The following is a 7,189-nucleotide window of genomic DNA, read 5'->3' as shown; positions in this document are numbered from 1 at the left end:
GTTGTGTGGGAGAAACAGGGTTAGGTCATGTGGGAGACATACACAGAGAAGCAAGGGGGAGAGAGAGAGAGTTGTGGGGATAAGTCAACTCATGAGGCATGAGTGTGTGACTCCCCTATCACACATGTATATTGCACTAGTACACATAGTGCACTTAGTACATTAAAAGTACTAAGTGTACTATGTACTATAACTTATGGGCTTGTACACACTATAAGGGTGGGCATAACGCCTTTACCCCAACAACCTCCCACTTAAAGGCAAAGTGCCCTTAAATGAAGGAAAAGAAAAAATCAGCATGTACATGATAGTATACAAGGCCATATCAAGGCTGAAACTGGCCTCATCCAATGCCCATCAAGTGTCTGCAATGAGCAAACCGCTCCGGAGGCAAACTCTTCGTCAACAAATCATCCGGGTTGTCATCCGTATGAATCTTAACAAGCTGAATTTGCTTGTTCTCTATCACCTCTCTGATGAAGTGATACTTCACATCCACATGCTTCGTCTTTGCATGAAAGACAGGGTTCTTTGCCAACTGGATGGCACTCTGACTGTCACAATGCAACAATGGAATATCCCCTGTATAGCCCAAATCAACCACTAACCGAGATAGCCATAATGCCTCCTTGCAAGCCTCTGTGGCTGCAATATACTCGGCCTCTGTAGTAGATAAGGCTGTGCACTTCTGCATCCTGGATATCCATGACACAGCACCTCCTGTGAATGTAAACACATAACCGGTAGTAGACTTCCGGTTATCTGGATGACCGGCATAATCCGAATCCGTGTAACCATGCACTAATGCATCCTGTTTGCCAAAGCAAATGCACATATCCTGTGTGCCCTTCAGGTATCTCATGACACCTTTCACTGCTTCCCAATGCTTCTTGCCAGGGTTGGCCATGTATCTAGAAACTACTCCCACTGCAAATGCAATGTCCGGCCTAGTAGCAACCATGGCATACATGAGACTGCCACAAGCTGAAGCATACGGAATCTTGGCCATATCAGCCCTGTCTCTATCTGACTGTGGGCTGTCCATAGCACTGAGTTTCACATATGGAGGCAAAGGAGTACTAGTCTTCTTCCCCCCGTCTATATTGAACCTCTGCAAGACTTTGCCAATGTATTCCTTCTGAGACAAATACAACACATGCTGATTTCTGTCCCGAAGTATCCGCATACCCAAGATGTGATTTGCATCACCCAAATCCTTCATATCAAAGGTTTGATGCAGCCTCTGTTTCAAGGTATCCATCTCGTTACGAGATTTTCCGGCAATCAACATATCATCAACATACAAGATGAGGATCAATAGACTGCCATCCAAAGCTTTCTTGGTGTACAAGCAGTGATCTATGTCACTTCTCCTGAATTTCTAAGATTTCATGAATGTATCGAATTTATGATACCATTCTCTTGGTGCCTGTTTGAGCCCATAAAGACTCTTTTTCAGCTTGCATACAAGCTTCTCCTTTCCACTCACTGCATAACCCTCTGGCTGCTGCATATATATCTCCTCATGGAGATCACCGTGAAGAAAAGCAGTCTTCACATCCATCTGAATCAAGTCCAGATCATCATGTGCAACCAAAGCCAACACAGCTCTAAGTGTGGTCATTTTGACCATTGGAGAGAAGATTTCATCAAAGTCCACACCATATTCCTGCTTGAAGCCCTTAGCCACTAACCTGGCTTTGTATCTTGGCTTTGCATCAGATGCAACTTTGAGCCTGTATACCCACTTGCATGGCAAAACCTTCTTGCCTGCAGGCAAATGCACCAACTTCCATGTTTCATTTTTATGCAGAGAATCCATCTCTGACTTCATGGCACGCTCCCATAGAGCCTTGTCTGCCCTCTGTAAAGCCTCTTTGTAACATGAGGGCTCCCCACAGTCAGTAAGCATCAAGTAGTCAACCCCTGGAACAAACCTGTCAGGGGCTCTGGAGGGTCTTGTGGACCTCCGTACCCAATGACCATCATTTGCAGGTTGCTGTCCAGCCTGCATATCACCCATTGGTGGCTCCTGTTCCATGCCATAAGGCTGAAAAATCATGCCCGGTATTTCTTCTAACTGTGGTATATCCATAGGGATATCTTCTGCCATCTCTGGCTGTCCATTTGGACCATTTTCAGCACCATTTAAGGGCTGGTTTTCCTGCTGTAATGGCTGATTTACAGCCCTTTGTTGTTGTCCATGATGTCCATCATCATCAAAGATGACTCTGCCAGGCTCCTGTTGCCTTGCAGGCTCCTTATACATGCATGTTTCATCAAAAATGACATCATTGCTGCGTATGATCTTTCTATTCACGGGATCCCAAAGTCTATACCCCATTTCACCTCTGTCACCATATCCTAGGAATATGCGTTTGTGAGACTTAGGATCAAGTTTGGTGCGCATTTCCCTGCGTATGTGCACGTACGCAACGCAACCAAACACTCTCAAGTGCTTGTATGACGGAGGCTTCCCTGTCCATACTTCTTCTGGCACTTTCCCACCAAGCCTCGTGTTAGGTGACCTGTTTATAAGGTGAACGGCTGTCATAACAGCTTCAGCCCAAAAACCATGAGGTAATGCAGCATATGACAACATAGAACGGACCTTCTCCTGTATGGTCCTGTTCATCCTCTCTGCTGTCCCGTTTTGTGGAGGATCATAAGGAGTAGAGAGCTCCCTCTTGATGCCTTTAGCATCACAAAAGTCCTGAAACTGTTTTGACATATACTCTCCACCATTGTCGGAACGCAAAGCCTTCAGTGTTTTGCCAGTTTGATTCTCAACAAGAGCAACAAACTTCTGAAACACTGAGAATGTATCACTCTTCAAACGAAGAGGATAGACCCACACCTTGCGTGTGGCATCATCTATAAAAGACACAAAGTATTTTGCCCCTCCCAAAGAAAGCTGAGGCATCTCACATACATCTGTATGCACAAGCTCTAACTGAGCATCTTTCTGTCCAAGAGCTTTCTTGTGGGGGCACTGTAGTTGCCTACCATATATACAATGCTCACAAAACTGAAAACTTGAAAACTTTAGAGAAGGCAAGTAACCCAAACGAGACAATTGCTCCATTCCTTTGACACTCATGTGTCCCAACCGGCTATGCCACATAGAGATTTCCGGCAGCTCGGTTGCATTTACATTAGCATGGTGACAAACACCTGCATGCATAAAGTAAAGAGTGTCCACCTTAGAGCCTCTGGCAACAACCAGTGAGCCCTTACTAATTTTCCACTTTCCACGACCAAATGTGGTAACATAATCAGCATCATCAAGCTGTCCAGTAGAAAGCAGGTTCTTCTTGATCTCAGGCACATGCCTGACATCATGGAGCATAAGCTGTGAGGCATCTGAAAACACAAGCCTCACATCACCTCTGCCAAGAATCTTGCATGTATGGTTATCACCCAAATAAACCACTCCTTCATTGCCAGCAATATACCGGACAAACAAGTCTCTGCAACCTGTGACATGAAAGGAGGCACCTGAATCAATGATCCATGAGTGCATACCATGACCACCTGTAAGAAGTGAATGGGCATCAAGTGAAGAAGTAAATAGGACCTCATCCTCACTGCCACCTGCATGTGACACATTGATTTCTTCAATCTTGACTCCACTTTTGCCCTTTGGCTTTACATCTTTGGCTTCATCTTTCTCTTTGTCTTTGCCTTTTCCCTTTTCCTTTTGATCATTTTTCCATTTGTAGCATTGCTTTTTAATGTGTCCCTTCTTGCCACAATAATGGCATTCCAAATCCTTTTTGGAGCGAGACTTGCTCCTTCCCCTTTCTTGGCTTTTCCCCCTTTGTTGGGATCTCCCACGTGCATTTATTGCATTGGACTTTCCAATAGAGTTGTTTTTCCTGTTCATCTCTTCTTGAAGAAGAGCACCCTCAACATCTGCATATGACAGCATAGCGTTCGAATTGCTAGTGGCTGTCCTGAATGTGTCCCAACTCTCTGGCAAAGTGCATAACAAAAAAGTGGCTTTGAACTCATCGTCCATTGCCAATTTTTGATTAATGACCTGGCTGACAATACCATTAAACTCATTTAGATGGGCTGTCATAGACGCCCCTTCCTTCATCTGAAGACCTATGAGTTTCTTCAACCAATACACTTTGCTTGAGGCACTTTGCTGGGCATACAAGTCCTGCAATCTCTGCCACATTCCCCAAGCTGTCTTCTCTTCACGAATGCTGAAAAGTAATGAGTCTGACACAGACAACATGATAGTAGATCTTGCCAGCTCATCCATATCTTCCCACTCTTCAGCAGTAAGAGAAGCGGGCATCACACCCCTTTCTTTGATAGGCTTGTGCTGCTTTTTCTGGAGCAACACATTGTAGCACTGGGTTTGCCAAATATCATAATTATGCGAGCCTTCAAGCTTCTTGATATGAAGCAATGAAGAGCTCTCACCTGTGGTTGCCATAGCAATATGCAACCTGTCAATGCCTGACTCCCTGCAAAATGTGCAAACACTGCACCAAAAGCACACAAAGTGCTCACAGTTATTCTCCCAAAGTTTATCTCCCACTGCGGAAGCAAGAATGCAACTTTTCTCCCACTTTTTGTGATGAAATCACCAAAATCTGGTTGCTGCAAATTTTGGACAGCACCTTAAATGTGCTCTGTTGCCCTTCCAAAGTACTGTACAGCAGTACCAAGTGCTCACCTGTGATGTACCAAACCTGTACCGGCAAGTACAGCAGCTGAAATTGAACCTTTTGGTCACTCAAAACAGTGTACAGCCATGCCAAAACTTGCACAAAACTGTGCCAAATCTGTACCAGCAGGTACAATAGCAATAAATGCTCTCCTGGCTGTCCAAATGAGTGAAAATCAGACTTTTACAGTCCCGAACACTGCATACAACAGTCCCGAACAGAAATTGGGCAAAAGCCCCTTGACTGCAAGCTGATTTCTGAGGATTCAAGGCATAAAAGTCTTGCCTGCTGCTTTGCCAAGCTCAACAAGCATACGAACTTGAAAAGCCCCTTGAATTAAGATCAATTTCTGATCATACATGGTACATTGACGCACATGAAGGCATCCAGAGTGTTCACGATGCTTCCCCCTGGCCACATATACATCAAATACATGAAAGCCCCTTGATTTACAGGCACATTGAGTGCTTGTAAGGCATCAACACATTATCCACAGCATCAAATGCGATTGCTTGCATGCAAATCAACCAAATCGGCACAAAAGCCCCTTGATTTGCACTGCAATTTGCTGCAATTTTGCCCAAATGTGCGATTTTTCACAGCATACAGCATGTATGAGTGCTTAATTGCACAATTACATCAAAAGCCCCAAATTTCGACATCCAATTTCCTGCAAATTGATCCTGATTGTGACCAATTTCCTGCAAATTGATCCTGATTGTGACCAATGTCACCCAATTTTGCCAATTTTGCTCAAAAATTGAGCAATTTGGCACCTGTACCTGCTCAATTGATTACTGTACTTGCTCAATTTGCAAATCCCAAAAAAACTTGAAGCAGAAAACCTTGTAATTTTCTAATTTTTTCTCTGATTTGCAGGCGGGTTGATGAATTTGGTGCTGATGCTTATGCAGTTGCTCCTGCTTGTTGCTGTGGGAGGCAACCTCTCCTGTGTGTGGGTTCTTGTTCTCTTGCTCTTTTGCAAGATCATGCGAGACCCTCTCAACGCTACCGCTATGGCTCTCTGACGGAGAAGGCTCTTCGATGCAGATCTCTTCTCACCGTGATGAGGATCCGTGGTCGTAGCGTGTAGAAAAAAAAAGTGTGTTGCCTGCAACACAGGGCGTAGCAAGGGGCGGAAAGCTGAGACGGGGTGAAGGTGACGAGCAGCGCCGTCTTCGCCTGTAGCCTAGTAGCCTTCGCTTACTTGTCTAACGCCTCTTCGCTCCACGCTGTTCGCCAACGCCTCTTCGCTCCACGCTCAGCTGCCTAGTATTCGATGGACGCCCGCCACCGACTTCGCCTAGTCGCCAGCGCCGTGTAGTGCTACACGCTTCCCAACGTCGAATCCAGGTACTACGCCGATGCCCCCTTGGATTCGCACTTCAAGATTACACGCCTTGTGGCTTTACGCCTAGCGCTTGCCCTTCTACGTGCCCGAGCTGCCACCTCTCGCGACTGCCTGTGCCCGTTGGCTGGCTAATGCAAGGACCGCCCGTTGGCTGGCTATTGATGATTCTCCAACTAGCGAAAGTGCAGCCAGCAGCTTGAAGGCGCACAACTGAAAAATGGGTAGCTCCAGGAGTGACTAGCTCTGATACCAGTTGTGTGGGAGAAACAGGGTTAGGTCATGTGGGAGACATACACAGAGAAGCAAGGGAGAGAGAGAGAGAGTTGTGGGGATAAGTCAACTCATGAGGCATGAGTGTGTGACTCCCCTATCACACATGTATATTGCACTAGTACACATAGTGCACTTAGTACATTAAAAGTACTAAGTGTACTATGTACTATAACTTATGGGCTTGTACACACTATAAGGGTGGGCATAACGCCTTTACCCCAACATAGTCGAGGGTAGAGGAGTATCTACCAAAGAGCCAAAAGTACTTGCCAAAGGAAAGATGAGGAAACCAGGCATGGAGAAGAGTTGTCAAACGAGCTAGGAAATCTCGAGCGGTAGGACAAGCCCAAAGAAGATGCACGACCGTCGCGCGGATGCGAACAAGTAGGGCAAACCCAGGAGACAATACGTCGGGCAACCATAAGAACACCCATTGGAAATGCCCCCACCAAACATCGCCACAGAAAGACCCGCTACTTGAGGGGAAGCTTACTTTTCCATATACGATGAAGACATGTTTTCCACCACCCAAGCGGCCTATCCAAATGCTAGAAACGATTGCCATGCTCCTGAATCCATGGTTGCGGAAGAAGAAGACGGTAGGCTTTTTTGGCAGACATATCGACAAAAGAGAAAGTGGAATAACCCGGTAGCTGTGGAAAGGAGAGAGTGCAGCCACTGTCATCCGCTACAACATCCACTAGAGAAATGCCCAAGCGATGCAGAAAATAATCCTTACGAGGTTGAAAAAGTGCCAAAGGGGAGTCAAAGACCCGACTCCAGTGTAGACTTTGCTGACGAAGGGAGTTGCCCGCGGGTGCAAACATAAATGCATTTGAGAAGACGCACCGCCTTATGGTCAGTTACGCCAAAGATATTC

Source organism: Cibotium barometz, chromosome 57, assembly GCF_041138505.1.
Source record: "Cibotium barometz isolate CiBa-2024 chromosome 57, ASM4113850v1, whole genome shotgun sequence".
Taxonomy (NCBI): Eukaryota; Viridiplantae; Streptophyta; class Polypodiopsida; order Cyatheales; family Cibotiaceae; genus Cibotium; species Cibotium barometz.
The sequence above is the reverse complement of the archived record's forward strand: the minus strand, read 5'-3'. Positions refer to the sequence as shown.